The following is a 16,017-nucleotide window of genomic DNA, read 5'->3' on the forward strand; positions in this document are numbered from 1 at the left end:
ACACCATTCAGTCTTCACAAAAGCCTGGAACAGCCTGGCCAAGCCACTCATCTAAGGTAAGGCAGTTAGTGGCCAGGACTCTGATTCTTACTGCACTAGACTTTTTTTCCACTGCATCAACCTGGCTCCTTTTAGAAATACACATACCATCTCTCTACCACGGAACTTGGAGGCACAGAGAACAGTGAGCCACGTTTTCATGGAATTTCTTTTCTTTCTTTTTCTTTTTTTTTTCTTTTTTTTTTTTTTTTGCTTTTTTAGGGCCACACCTGTGGCATATGGAGGTTCCCAGGCTAGAGGTCAAATTGGAGCTGCAGCTACCAGCCTACACCACGGCCACAGCCACAGCCACGCCAGATCAGAGCTGCATCTGTGACCTACACCACAGCTCCCACCAACACTGGATCCTTAACCCACTGAGCAAGACCAGGGATCGAACCAGAATCCTTGCGGATACTAGTCAGGTTTGTTACGGCTCTGCCACCACGGGAACTCCCTTTGACGGAATTTCTTAAAGCCCGGTTCTCCATATTAAGATTTCCCCAAACCATGGGAACTAACCCTGAGCTTAGCAGCTTTTAGCCTCGCCTGAGTCATGCCTTCATTGTCACACGACGTTTGCCGTTTTGCAGGGTCAGCGCTCAATCAGGCATCCTTGAGAAGGTCAGAATAGCGTCACTATTGTCCAGCTCCACCTGTAAGTCAATTCTTTCCCTGGATGTGTTTTCTCAATCTTCCCCTTCTGTCAACAAACATCGAACACCTTGTTATAGAAAAGCCAAACTACTGCCTGAAAAGCTGCTCTGGAGAGTCCATATTCTGATGCGTCAGCTTCAAACGGATTTCATCACAGTTATAGGACTTAGAGCGGTGTCCCGGCCAACATCCCTGGTACCACCCCTGCGCGAGTCAGCGGCCCCAGGGTAGCTGAATCACCCCGCCCATGGTTCATGCCACCGCAGCGCTGCAAACTAAACACATTCTTTCCACGTTAGCCTGAGGGTTAAAAAAAGAAGCCATGCTCCAGAGGAGAGAGACAATTTTGAAATGAGCACGAGAAAGAAAATGTAAAAGAAACAAGACCTCAGCCGACCGTGTGCTGATGGGCCTGACCGACTTCCTGCCTTTCTGACTTCTGGCGCAGCGGCCTCGGAAAGTGGGGGTTTTCCACTCAAGGCTGGGGGTCCAGGCCCGGGGGCGGGAGGGCCGGAACTCACTGGGATGTGGCAGGGACTTCGGCTCCCTGTAACAACGATGAAGGCCTGTTCAGCGGGGAGCTCTAAGATCTGCACTAAAATGCCCCCCTTCCTTCTTAGGAAACTTGCCCACCTCTCGCCCCTTGCTCCTTATGTTTGAGTTCCCGTTTACTGGGGCTTCCGCTGCTGGATGTCGCTGCAAACCAGAGCAAGACGCATGGGTGACCCTGAAAGGCTAACTAACCTCTGACGCTGCTCAGACTAAGGTTTAGGAATGAGGAGAGACGGGCCCGCCTAAGGGAAGCGGAGGAAGACAGAGGCTGAGGGTCTCTCCTGATGTCCTGGGCGGGGGGTGTCCCTCTCTTCACCCAAACTTGTGTGTTCTCTCAGCAAAGGGAAAGCCCTGCGGGCCAGGACCTGTGCTCCTGGGGAGACAGGATCCTAACTGTTGGCTTCCTGCCCTTGGAGTGGGTGGCCTTCTGGGTCCTCGATCAGGGTCTACCTCCAAGGGGACATCAGGTGTTCTCCTGTCTGCCCTACACCCCCTGCTCCCCAAGGCCACCTGGTTCCTCGCAGCCCCAGCTTGCCCTCCCTCCTCCTCCTCCTCCTCTTTCTCCTCCTCCTCCCGCAGAGAACCCGCAGAGATTCACTCTCTCCCCCCGTCTGTGTGGGGGTCTGAGGTCCTGCACTGCACATGCCTCACCTGGCAGGTTGCTCCCCCTTCTCTTCTTTGTCTTTGAACCACAGGCAGTGACTCTTCAATGCCCCATGCAGTTTAGTGGAGCCCCTTCCTCGTCAATGGCACAGGGCAGTGATAAACACAGCACTTAGAAGTTTGGACCATTCCATCATGCAGCAGAAGAATGACGCTTTATTGGACTGGAGGGTGTTCCCCGCTTCTGCCACCCGCCCCCCCCCCCCACCAATACCTCTGTCCTTGGGACCTCTGAATATGACCTTCTTTGTAAACCGGGTCTTTGCAGACGTAATTAGTGGAGACAGGGTCACTATGAATTGAAGGTGGGTCCTGAATTCAATGACCAGCCTCCTTGTAAGAAGGTCATGTGAGGACACGGGGGATACAGGGATACACAGAGACGGAGGCTGAAGCGATGGGGGCACAGCTTCCAGAAGCCGGGAGAGGCCTGGAAGAGACTCTTCCTCAGAGCCTCTGGGAGGAACTGAGCCTTGATCTGGGGCTTCTGGCCTCCAGGAGAGAAGCACCCAGTTTGCGGTGCTATGTCACGGGTGTCACGGCCGCCCTGGGGACCTAACACACCGGGTCACCAGATGCTAGGGCTGCGTCCCTCAGCACCGGGCTTTCTTCCTTTTCCTCATCTCACAGCAAAGCCCAGGACCGCAGACAGGGTCCAGCGCCACGACTCTCATTCCTGAGCAGCCGTGTGGAAAGTAACAGAATGTCTTTTCTAGCAAAGGAAATCTTGGTAACTCCATTTCGCTCGGGTGTCAGCTGAAACACCCCTGCGACCCCCTCCTCTTTACCCCTTTTCCCAGCAACAACTTATTTCAGTTAGCCAACCGGGAAGAATGTGCGCCCTGCCCTGACCCATGGGAAGGGGACAGGTCCACCACCTGCGTTAGGGATCAATAGGGGAGGGTCCTTTGTTCAGCACGCGTGGTTTTGGAGCACCCGCGCCTTTCTGCAGAAGGAAAGAGCCTTGTCGAGATTTCTCCTTGTCCACGTGTCTCTCTTTCCGACGCTGATGACCCAAGCCAGAGTTATCTTAATTTCCAGCAGCAGGAACGGCCACGTGGAAGGCAGCTGCATCCTCCCCCATGGCGAGCCTGAGGAAACTTCCAGTCTGAAATAAGGAACAGTAAGCTTTTTCGTGGCGGGGATTACAGGGTAGGGGAGCCCTTTTCTCCTTCCTTCGACCACTCAGGGGTTGAAAACTCTTTTGCAGCAGAAATTTCAGCGGTAGCTTGAATGTTTAATTTTTCCACCTACGGAGCTGCAAGGGTAACAGAAAACCATACAGGGAACAGGGGTAGGACTGCTCCTTCGGGAAAACGGCTAAGGGTCCCCACGCCATCCCCTGATCCCCACCCTCTCTCAGAAATGTCCTGTGACTGCAAGGAAATGAACGGTGTGGGCACAAGGTGAGTTTCCGCACAGCAAACTCAAGGAAGGCTCTAAGTCAGCCCCTGCCACGACCCTGGCCCTTCCTTCCATTCGAGTACCAACCAGGCCTAATCCTGCTTAGCCGTTTTTCTTTCTTAGATAATGAGTTTTATTTTTTCCATTATACCTGGTTTACAGTGTTTTGTTGTGGAAAGTATCATAACATCTTTTCTATCGAAGGAAATCTAATCTTGGTGACTCCATTTTGCTCAGGCTTCGGCTGAAACGCCCTCCTGCGACCCTCTCCTCTTTCCCTCTTCTCCCAGGAACAACCTGGGAGCCCCCTGAGAAGAATGTGCGCCCTGCCCTGACCCCCGGGCAGGGGACAGGTCCACCCCCGCGTTAGGGATAAACAGGGAGGGTCTCGGCTTCCATGCGCTGGGTGAGCACCCGCGCCCTTCTGCAGAGGTAGAGCTGGTCGGGATCTGCCGTGTTCACGGCTCTCACTTTCCGACACTGACGATCCGAGCCACGTCCCCAACACTGTCAATTTTCTACTATACAGCATGGTGACCCAGTCATGCATACATGTATACATGCTTTTTTCTCACATTATCCTGCTCCATCCTAAGTGACTAGATATAGTTCCCAGTGCTATACAGCAGGATCTCATTGCTTATCCATTCCAAAGGCCATAGTTTGCATCTGTTAACCTCAAATTCCCTTTTAAATGCATCTCTTTGCAAATACAGTCTAGAGCAATTGGCGTGTGTGTGTGTGTGTGTGTGTGTGTGTGTGTGTGTGTGTGTGTGTGTGTGTGTGTGTGTGTGTTTTCTTCCCTATGTGTGGACCAGAGGCTGTGAGTTCAGAAGGGCTGAAATGCTTCCTTTGACAAACCTGATGATCTGCTGTGGAATGCCAGCCTCCGGAAGCCTCTCTGTTCCGTGCCTGGTAATCCTCTACTGAGAGCTGAAAATAAGGTTTCGCTTTTTTTTCTTCTTCTTCTTTACATTGGTTAAAAGAGCATTACTATTGTTTTTTTTTTTTTTTTTTTGGCCTGCAGTGTCTCTGCAAGTTATTTTTTGGCCCATTAAAACCGTCTTTCTGCTTAGCACGTGGGTTTTCCCATTTCACAAGATGATTAACCATGGACTGTCTTTTGTTCAAAAGGGGGAGGCTCGCCCCTCAGACAATGAGTGTGCTCTGAAGATAAGCCCGGCTCAAAGTTCCACCCACCTCTGTCTTGTCTCTCCTGTGTTTGCTTTTTTGGCTTTTTTGGTTTCCAAAGCCCAGGCTGCCGCTGCTGCTGCTGCCACCGCTGAATCGCTTGTGAGTCCCCAGCGCGGTGGCAGCGAAGAGCAGCCCTTGCTTTTGTTTTCTGGTGACCACCTCGGCTGGGGGGATGGGCTCAGGGGGAATGGGCTCAGTGGGCTGAACCGAACTTCTTTTTTTTTCCTTCCAAAAACTCTTTTCTACATTCCTTTGAGGCAAGCAGGGGGTAAACGGTTTCATTCTCAACACGATGGACGAAATAAATGCAGTATAAAAGGATGAGTGGAGAAGGGGGGGGGGGAGAGAAGCCTCTGGAATCCTTCCTGTGTTTCCTCACATCAGAAGGTCTCAAAGCCCTCCGTGTTCTTTCCCTCCTGAGGGGCTGAACCTGAAAGAATGTCTTTTTTTTTTTTTCTTTTAGGGTCGCACCCTTTGCATGTGGAAGTTCCCAGGTTCGGGGTCAAATCGGAGCTGCAGCTGCCAGCCTACCCCATAGCCACAGCCGCAGCCATGCCAGATCCCAGCCAGGTCTGTGACCCACACCGCAGCTCAAAGCAACACCAGAGTCTTAACCCACTGAAAGAGGCCAGGGATCGAACCTGCATCCTCATGGATACTAGTCAGGTTCATTACCGCTGAGCCACAACGGGAACTCCCTAAACTTGAATGTCTTTGGATGGGTCACTGCTCTGCCCTGTCCACTCCCCCTTGACACCTGAATCCCAGCTGCCGGGAACAGGGAAGGTCCCCCAATAGGAGGTGAGTCTAGGTGTCAAAGACATGGCACCAAGACAAGCAACTAAAACACTTGGTTAATAATATTTTGGAACGGGATACCTCCAGAGGCATGATGGATTTGCCTTTGCCTTTGTGTGTGTGTGGATTATCTAACTTGCAGGGGCCTTGAAAGCAGATCTCCCCCAGTCCAGCAAGGAATGCAAGACCCGTGAGATTCCACGTGAAGTCAAAGGGGTCAGGGTCAAGCAGGTCTGGGAAAGGCTGCAGCAGAGGCCCCTCAAAGACTTGAAAGGACATGCGCAGACACAAGTCTCCTGCAGTCCGAGGATGTAGGACGCGCCTGACGTGTCGATATGGCTTTTCTGGAACGTGCTCCCACATGACCCCTGAAACCCATCCTTTTGAAGCTTTGGCCTGGGAGTTTCCTGGTGGCTTAGTGGGTTGAGGATTTGGCATTGTCACTACTGTGGCACGGGTTCCATCTCTGGCCCGGGGAACTTCTGCACGCTGACGGTGGGGCCAAAATGCATACGCATATACATACAGAGGGACATGCATACGGACATGCCAACAAAAAACCGCTGGCCTAATGCCCATTTATATGTCGAGCAACTGCTATTGAGCCAGTGTAAGGACTGCACTGGACAGAGGAGCCCCCAGTGGAAAAATGGCGAAAAGCTTGGGACCCACAGTCCAAGGGCTGGAACTCCACTTAATGGACGGGTTACAGGAAGAGCGGGGTGAGGACTCGGGTCTGGAGCCACGAGGGCTTCATCTCGCAAACGCGGGCCTGTGTCCCGACGGTCCAGGGACGGACCCTCCGAGGCAGGCCAGTCTCCTTGCCTGTACAGTCCAGTAGAGGTTCCGACGTCCTCCTTTCTCTTCCTTTTTTCCTTGTGGCCGCGCCTGCAGCATGTGAAGCTTCCCTGGCCAGGGGTCGAACCCGTGCCACACCAGTGACCTGAGCCACAACAGTGACAACACCAGATCCTTAACCTGCGGAGCGGCAAAGGAACTCCCTGACACCTCCCCTTTAAAGCAGCTTCAAATCAATGAAATAAGCCCCTTAACAATACAGACTGAAGGGGGAATTTTTTTTTTCCCACTTTTTAAGGCTGCATCTGTGGCATTTGGTAGTGGCCAGGCTAGGGGTCGAATCTGAGCTACATCTGCAACCTACGCTGCAGTCACAGCAACGCCGGATCCTGAACCCACTGAGCACTGAGCGAGGCCAGGGATTGAACCCGCATCCTTTTGGATACTAGTCAGACTTGTAACCCGTTGAGCCACAACGGGAACTCCCTGAGGGGGAACTTTTGAGTTTTGTGTTCATAGGATCATCTTGCGGCCCCAGTCTTTCTCAACAACAGCCAGTAGATCCTGTAGGCATGGAGAGAAACATCTCAGTTTCTCAGAAAGAGTCTTTAGCCCGATTCTCTGAGGGCTTGAAAGACAGGGCTTGAAGACTGGGGCCGTTTCGCTCTTAAATGCCGCAGGAGGGTGGACAAGCAGGCAGCTCAGAAGAACGGCTGGAAGTGGCTGAGCCCAGGGAAGCCAGGTTGGGATGAATGATTTATAAGCCATGGGATGGCTGTTTTGCAGGCATTTCCAATCCCTCCAGAGATGAGCTCGAGGCCTGATTGCCCTCTTTTCGGGGTCAGGCTCAGAGGGAGGTGGGTCTGTGGGACAAGTCAGTGCAGGGCCGTGTGGAGGAAAAGCATTCTGCTGAAATTCTTTCTTCGGATCTCAATGTGTGCTTGTATATTGCAAAAAAGAAAACCAGTAAAAAACACTTGGTTTTGGATTTATGTTTGGTGTTAAAACTTTCAAATGCTTGTTCATTGTTAAAATAGGAAGAACAAAAATTATATGTCAGAGGATTTACATTTTTATCTTTTTAGTGTGTGTGTATATATATAGTTGTGTGTGTGTGTGTGTGTGTGTGTGTGTGTAATTTGTTAAAAACTTCTCTGGTTGACTTTTTACTCCCCTAAGGAGGTCTGGAAAGATGACAGTGCTGTCTGAGGCTCACCTGTGCTTTTCTCTGACAAACATAAAGCCATTTGAGTTGGCTGTTCCTTCTCCTCTGATTCATTATGCTAATTGGCTCTGGGGCAATGTCTCACAAACACGCCGGGATAGGAAGTCCCTGGAGTGGTTCTCAGTGTCCTAATTAGCGAGACTCTTTTGGGGGGTGTGAGTAGAACGGGAAATGCATTTTTTTCCCCTCTGTGTGTTGAGAGGGCCCATATGCTGTCCAGCTTTACCTCCTTACTGTGGGCTGGCTCACCTCTGTGGCACTCTGGGCTGCCAACCTGCTCACGGGCTCTAAGACCTGGGCACCTTGTAGCCTCCCCAGTTCCAGGCTACCTTTCCCCACCAAGTGTCCCCTAGCTGCAGTTCTGTGGGTGACCCAGCAGTCTCCTGAATCCAGCTATCCTGGATACATTCAGCTACTCCCTGTCACTTCAGTCACCCATTTCATGGCCAAACCAGGGAACTCAGGAGGGCTGAACTGCACTGGCTCCAATGCCTTGCTCCCTCCCCCTAGATGATACCAGCCATGGAGTGAGAAGGGACAGTGGAGCCATTGAGGGCAAGATGGCAGAGCCCTGGTTGTCCCTACATTGGGCCAACCTCCTAAGAGCTCCTAAGAGGGAAGATGGGACTGAAATCCTTGAATGGATTCAGGACATGTTCTTGAAAGATGCTGTATTCTGGTAACTTCCTGGGGAGCAGAGTCCCTGTCTTGTGCTGGTTCCCCTTGTACTCAATTGAGCCTGTTGTACGGGTTTGGGTATCCTGGATGTCTAGTTCCTTGCTGGGGCTACAATGAGCCCGGGGGAAGTCTTTGGCTACTTCTTGCTGGCTATTGTTTCTGTTCCCAAGGGACATGAAGGTGGGAACAGAGCAGGGGTGGGGACCCAGGACTAAGCAGCCTGGTTAGGGATGCTATTTTGTGCTCAGTTTTTCAGCTGCCTGGGGACAAAGGTGTCTGATCCACAGGGACAGATTGGAAATTTAATTAGATGGTTTACAATTTTTAAAAAATGCAAGGATGTACATGCCTTAAGAAAAGTCGCCCCTCAAATCCACAAGAAAATTAATTGTATCAGGATAAGGAGAAATTTATCTACTGTGGCCAGAATTTGCCTGAGAACTGAAGTAGCCCCGCTGCTGGATGTCACTCAGACACTGAATTACAAGTTGCTTCTTGCTGGATGATTATACAGAATCAAGGCATATGGTCCTTAACACTCCTAAGGGGTATTATAATTCCCTATAATTGATTGATTGTTTTTTTTTTTTTTTTCTTCCCGGAAAGAGGAAAACTAAATTTTGAGGAAGGTGGTAGAGTTTTTTTTTCTACACTTACAGCCAGGTTTGCTCCATCACCTGGAATCAGAATATTTTCTCCCTCTGGCAGAGTCGGTTACAAAGGCTTACTATTTTTTTGTCTTTAGAATCAATGCCAACTGTTGTTCTTTTCAATTTCTAAGTCAGCAAATATATATGTACATGTATGTATATATGAGTGTGTACACAGTTTTATTGATGTGCAATTTACATGAGACAAAATAATTGGTATTTTATATATACACGAGTATACAATGTAGTGATACTTAGGAAATTGGTGGAACTGTGCACACTTCCTCCCAATTTAGTTCTAGAACATTTCCTTCGCTCAAAAAAATTCCTTTGATGCCCCTTCAGTCCATTCTCACCCCCACCCCCAGACAACCATTAAAACTGCTTTCTGATCCTACAGAGTTTGTCTTTTCCAGACCTTTCGTATCAATGGAGAAATAGAAGCTGTAGGTTTTGGGTGTGTGTCTTCTTCTTTCACTCAGCATCCTTTCTATTGCTGCATAGTATTCCATCATATGGATGTATTTTATATATATATATATATTTTTTTTTTTTGGTCTTTCTTAAGGCCCCATCTGAAGTATATAGAAGTTCCCAGGCTAGGGGTTGAATCAGAGCTACAGCTGCCGGCCTATGTCACAGCCACAGCAACACTGAATTTGAGCTGCATCTGTGACCTATGCCACAGCTTGTAGCCACATCTGCGATCTATGCCACAGCTCACAGCAACGCCAGATCCTTAACACGCTGAGGGAGGCCAGGGAACCCACATCCTCATGGCTACTAGTCAGGTTCGTTTCTGCTGTGCCGCAATAGGAACGCCCCCAAAAGTATATTTTAAATGGAAACTGTTTGGCCCTGGGATAAATGCATGAGGAGCCCAGAGAAAATTCAAGTTATGGTGCCTACGCTGAAGGGCCTTGAAATTTAATTGGAGAGACAAAATTAAGACATTTGCAACAATTAAAAACTTATAACCTTGGGGGCGATGGGTGTTCATCAGGGTTATGGGGGGTGATCATTTCACAATGTTTCCAAATATGAAATCTTTACCCTGCCCCCCTGGAATTAATACACAGTTGACTCCTGAACCACACAGGTTTGAGCTGCACGGTTCATGGAGACACAGATTTTTTTTTTTAATAGTAAATACTACAGTACAACACGATATGAGGTTGGTTGAATCTCTGGCTGTGGAAGCCTGGAGACGGAAGGGTTGTGTATACGAAGGGCCAACCATCAGATATAAGATTTTCAAGCAGGTGGCGGGTCAGTGTCCCTATAACCCCTGCGGTTTTCCAGGGTCAACTGTAATTTTATGTATGAATTATATCTCAATTTAAACAATGAAAAATAGGCATTCCCATCGTGGCTCAGTGGTTAACATACCCGACTAGCATCCATGAGGACGCGGGTTTGATCCCTGGCCTCGCTCCGTGGGTTAAGGATCTGATGTTGCTGTGAGCTGTGGTGTAGGTCGCAGACAAGGCTCAGGTCTGGTGTTGCTGTGGCTCTCGCAGCAGCTGCAGCTCTGATTCGACCCCTAGCCTGGGAACCTCCATATGCTGAGGGTGTGGCCCTTAAAAAAAAAAGACCAAAAGACAAAATAAATAAATAAATAAATAATAAATGAAAAATACCTCAAAGGGAAAAGTAACCTCACAAAATAATGTTTAAGAAAAATAAACTGGCAGAGCTATGGAAGATGAATTGCAGGGGAGAACACTTGAGGTCAGAGACATTAGCTGGAGGATTCTAGAATAGATTTGATCAGGGACTAAGTCGGGCTGGCTACTGTGGGATGGAGGGGGCCGTCCAGCCGGGGCTCCACCCAGCCTGCTCCCTGGGGGCGGTGGTGGGGGCTGGGGGAGCAGGGGCCTCAGTTTCCAGGTCACTCCAGACTCCCCTCCTCAGGTCGGCACTTGCTGCTGCAAGTCCCTCACTTCCTGAGACTTCAGCTCCTTCAGGGATGATGAGCTGAGCCGTGGTATCCACCCTGCCATTCGGGACCTCGCCGCCCTACTGGTTTTCTTCCAGAACCCTCATCACAGAGCAGAGCCATGATTATCTGGTTTACCTGCTTCTCTTCTACCTCACTGGACTGCCTCCCTTATTCCTTTTCTTTTTCTTTTTCTTTTTTATTTTATTTTATTTCTTTTTAGGGCCGCACCCGAAGCATACGGAAATTCCCAGGCTGGGGGTGAATCCCAGGCTGGAGGTGCCAGCCTACACTGCAGCCACAGCAATGCAGGATCCAAGCCGCATCTGTGACCTACACTGCAGCTCACAGCAATGCCAGATCCTTAACCCATGGAGCGAGGCCAGGGATTGAATCCGCAACCTCGTGGATACTAGTTGGTTTCATTATCACTGAGCCACAATGGGAACTCCCTGCCTTCTTTAGTTTTGATTTGATCCCTGTGTCTAATATACTGCCTGCCCTAACTCAAAAACTCTTTGTTGAGTGCTAGCAACTTGCATATGAGACCTTTCACAAGGAAAGCGGCTAGGACTGGAAACGAAGGCTTTGCATCAAAGTCCCCAAGCAGCATGATGATATCCTAGAAGACAGGGTAGTGGGGAGAGAAGCGGGCTTCTGCCGGAGCTCAAGGAACTCTGTATGCACCTGTGGCATCTCTGTCAATCCAGAGGACAGCCATCCGAAACAGCCCGGCAAGAGGCAGAGGACAAGAAATAAGAGAAGATGGTGAGGATGGAGAAAAGGCATTGGCTGTAGCCAAGAGAGCAGGTGCACTTTGCAGGGACTGAAAAATAAGAGCGACCAAGAGGGTAGCTGAATCAAGAGATCCAAGAAGGGGAAAGACAAGGACCAAGGCCTGGGGAGGTGGCATGTCCCCTGGTGTCAGAACAGGCCTCCCGTCCTGGGCAGCTGGAGCCCATCTGAGCTTCTTCGGTGCAGTTCCAAGCTACAGAGACTTAGATTCCCCCACCTCCCATCTTACTCCCACTCCAAATCTTTACGTGTTACATAAGAGCCAGACTGAGCCTGAAGGCATCTTGCCAACGTCCTTTGCAGATGACATGGACCTGGTTTCCCAGTGAGTGGCAGAGCTGGGTCTTGAATCTGACACTCTGATGGAAATAGTTACCTGGCTAGAGACAAGGTGGCAGGTAGGGGTGTGTGTGTGTGTGGGGGGGGGGGGGGGGGTCTACTTACAGTCTGACTTCCTGTCTTCTTCGTATAGTCTCCCTCCAGGTCCCCATCTTTCTTAAACTTTGGATTAAAACAACCATGTCTGAATATGCCAAACATCTCTCTAAATGCCGTAGAATTCACTCTCCTCAGGTTTCCTGCCGTCCCTGGGGAGCGAAAAAAGTGGAAATAGAATGACATGCAACGATTTCAGTATCAGAACCACGTTTTGAGGAATCCGCTAAGTAAAGAGTCGAAGCCCATCCGTAAACTATAACTAGTCATCACACATGAAAAGCAAGACCTTTTCTGCATGATCGCCACTGCATCCGACTTTGACCATGAGCTAACATCCAGGAGAGCTAGTTATTTTGGTTTTAATAACCCCCGGAGCCTGGGTTTCCAGTATTGGCAGAGTCAGCGTATGTGAAGTGCCTCCAGCTATTGCTGAAAGTGTTAGATAAAATATGACAAAGTTTATTTAAAACGCATACTTACATGAGCACACAAGAACCAGAGACCGTCAGATGCTAGGAAGAAAGAGGGACCAAAAGCCAGAGCACTGCAGTGTGATTCACAGCTGCGTGCCCGGGGTGGAAGTGGGGAGTTAGCTGACCTAGAAATTTACCCGACAGCAAGAGCATCAGGAGGACAGGAGTTGAGGTTTGGGGCAAAGAGTTAGCGCTGAGACCACTGCACAAAGCGGAGATGCTTGAAACTCAGCCCGATTAATGGAGAGGACACCAAAAAAACCCCCTCTACCAACATGCCTCTGTCCAGTTCTCTGAAAGGGAAAAAGATACATCTGAATTTATATTATGTATGTGGAGCAGCAAGCCCTAAGGTCAACTCGTAACATGTACCTTAGCCCTACACAAGCAATTCGAGTCTTTGCGATAACAGAATTATCTAAATAGATAAAAGAATTAGTATGTTCCAAGCTCTAAAAGCCCCTTTAAAGAAGAAATTTAAAATATTTGGAAGAACAATACAAGATGAAAACAGAACAAGCAGATTGATAAAAGAGGCATAAAAAGCGGGATAGTTTGAATTAAGTGTAGACAGAAGAATGAATTTGGTTAATCCTCTCTCTTTGCATTTTGCAAATACTTCTTCCTTTGGTCTTTTAGTTTCCTAAAAACTTTGATTTATGGGGAGTTCCCATTGTGGCTCAGCAGGTTAAGAACCTGACATAGTCTCCATGAGGATACAGGTTCCATCCTTGGCCTCACTCAGTGGTTTAAGTATCTAGCATTGTTGTGAGCTGTGGTGTAGTTTGCAGATGTGGCCTGTATCTGCTGTGGCTGTGGCTGTGGCTGTGGCTGTGGCTGGCAGCTGTAGCTCTGATTCGTCTCCTAGCCTGGGAACTTCCACATGCTATGGGTGTGGCTGTAAAAACATCAAAAAAAAAAAAAAGAAAGAAAGAAGAAGGGAGGCAAAGAAGAGAGGAAAGTAGAAGGAAAAAAAAAAAGCAAGGGAAATCAAAAGTGCAACTAAGCTTAGAGATTAATACAAATAAATCAGTAATTACAATAAATGTGAACAAAGATATCTCAGTGTTTAAAAGCCGCACTAGCTCAGGTTAAAGAAAATAAATTCTAGACATGTTAGCTCAGGTTCAAGAAACTAAATTCTAGAGATGTGTTGTTTTTTCCTTCACACCATGCAGAGGAACTTCTAACATGCAAACTCTTCATGAACTGTATCATTTTGAGAAGACAGGACACAGGCAAACATCAGATCTGACACAGTTGCATTTGCTTCAGCCCCTTCTGAATGCTGTATCGGGCCAGGAACCGGCTCCAGTATCTCCTAGCTCCGTAAGCTTGGGCAAGCCTCTTAGCTTCTCACTGGTACAGTGAGGGAAATTCTTGTCTGACCCTCTTCAGTTGGTACTTGGAAAGCATATTGGAAAGAACATGGCACGGGTCTGCACAGAAGCCTGTTACGCAGTCTCCACTACAACCCTGCAGCGCATTGCTAAGGGCTACAGATTCATCTTGGATATTTGTCACCCTCAGTTTTACCAGCAGTTGAAAACAACAACCTGGCCTTATCAGGCTGCCTTAGAACCGGTTTTAAATCAAATGCCTCTTTTATCTCTTTGTATCGAAACTCTACAGGAATTTGCAGTACAAGATGCTGGTTTGCTACTCTTGGGCCATTTATTTTCTTTTTAAAAATTTTCTTAATTTTTATTAGAGTGTAGTTCATTTACAGTGGTGAGTCAGTTTCTGCTGTACAGCACAGCAACGCAGTCATGCCCACAAGTACATTCTTTTTCTCATACAATCTTCCATCATGTTCTATCCCGAGAGACTGGATCGAGTTCCCTGTGCTGCACAGTAGGACCTCGTTGCTCATCCATCCTAAATGGAAGAGTTGCATCTACGGATCATTCATTTTCATTGTTTACGAATCCATCCGCAGAGCAGAGTTGATTCAGAAAAAGCTCAGATTTACCGCACACGCAACGCACACAGGAACCACTTCCCTGCAGAAATGGTCCTGCCGCGGAGGGGGCCAAGTGGGGGATGTAGGGTCCTCCCCGGCACGAACACTTGTGCTCCTCCGGCCACGTCGAAGAGTTTCAGGCTGTGCGGAAGATCCTCAAAGACGCTGGAAACTTGATTGGCTTGTTTACCCACCAGTGCAAGCCCCAGTCCCTCCTAAATTCTTTCAGCCTTTCTTCGCTTCTTCAATTGGCCCCGCGCCTGGAGAGTTCATCCAGAGCAACCCGTTTGGCAGCTTCTCTCCCACACAGCCTGAAGCAGCCTGTACCTCCACGCCCACCTCAGGGTTTCCTATAAATCAATCAAATCTACCTTCTGAATTGCATCGCCGAGCATACTCGGGCCCTGCCTGCCTTTTTGGTAAGCTGGACTGGCTTTTCTAGAAGGACCTGAGAGTGGATTCTTGAGTAGTTCAGATATGGAGTTTTAGGGTATGTATCTCAGTATCCAGGTCCTATCTCACACTTATCCAAATCTTTTTAATCTGCAAAATTGGCTAGAACTACAAGGTACCTTATCTAAGGATCTGACGGTCTGGGAACCCTTGAGTTAAAATGATGAAAGAAAAAAGCTTAGATATTTCAACTTCAAAGAAGTTCACTCTTGGAATTCCTGTCGTGCCTGAGCGGTAACCAACACGAATGAGGGTGCGGGTTCGATTCTTGGGCCCATTCAGTGGGTTAAGGATCCGGCGTTGCCATGAGCTGCGGTGTAGGTCGCAGATGGCTCAGATCTGGCTTTGCTGTGCCTGTGGTGTTGGCCGGCAGCTGCAGCTCTGATTCAACCCCTAGCCTGGGAACCTCCATATACCTCAGGTGCTGCCTTAAAAAGACAAAATAAAAGTTCACTCTTAGGAGATGGAGTTATGTTCCTGCCAAGTTTAAATGCGTCATTATAAGCGCACAAGTGCCAGCTATAACTACAATGAACAAGCCACTTCAAATATTTCCTAGAACCACTGCCTCTATGAAAACATGCACACTTTGATTTTTTTTTTTTTTTGTCCGTGCAGAAGTTCCTGGGCCAGGGATCGAACCCCATCCACAAACAGCAACCCGAGTGACAGCAGCAACAACATTGGAGCCTTAACTCTCTGAGTCACCAGGGAACTCTTTTTCTTTGCTTTAATTAAATTTACAACTTGTTTAAAAATCCCAAATTCCTATCAAATGTTTAAGGAAAGTCTATCTTTTGGAAAACTTAAGACTTGAGCTTTCTGTTTCTTTAAAAGAAATTGATTTTAACTGGTTAGTTACAATTAATTACTTTAATAGTTAGTTATGGGTAAAGTAATTGACAGTAATTTTAAATCTATAATAACAGAAATAGCAGACATGTGGGAGTTCCTATCGTGGCTCAGTGGTTAACGAATCCAACTAGGAACCATGAGGTTGCAGGTTCGATCCCTGGCCTTGCTCAGTGGGTTAAGGATCCGGTGTTGCCGTGAGCTATGGTGTATGGTGTAGGTCCTAGATCCAGCTCGGATCTGGCATTGCTATGGCTGAGGCATAGGCCAGCAGCTACAGTTCCAATTCGACCCCTAGGCTGGGAACCTCCATATGCTCCAGGTGCGGCCCTAAAAAGACAAAAGAAAAAAAAAATAGAACTAAACTTGAGCCTCAATACTGAGACTCAGAGCAGAAATATAATCACCAAATATAACCACCTCAAGGGACAAGGCGGTAAGCAGTC

The 16,017-nt window shown here is 48.4% G+C and overlaps 1 long non-coding RNA gene across 1 annotated transcript; it reads right to left on the reverse strand.

The window, feature by feature from the left end:
• Nucleotides 1-2,783: 2,783 nt before the first annotated feature.
• On the reverse strand, nucleotides 2,784-12,344 carry LOC125122307 (uncharacterized). Its single transcript, XR_007133759.1, has 3 exons — nucleotides 12,311-12,344; nucleotides 11,837-11,979; nucleotides 2,784-3,019 (listed from the first exon to the last, which is right to left on the reverse strand). It is a non-coding gene; the product is annotated as an uncharacterized LOC125122307 (long non-coding RNA).
• Between the last annotated feature and the right edge of the window lie 3,673 nt (nucleotides 12,345-16,017).

The sequence above is a fragment of the Phacochoerus africanus genome, chromosome 3 (genome assembly GCF_016906955.1).
Source record: "Phacochoerus africanus isolate WHEZ1 chromosome 3, ROS_Pafr_v1, whole genome shotgun sequence".
In the NCBI taxonomy this organism is placed as follows: domain Eukaryota; kingdom Metazoa; phylum Chordata; class Mammalia; order Artiodactyla; family Suidae; genus Phacochoerus; species Phacochoerus africanus.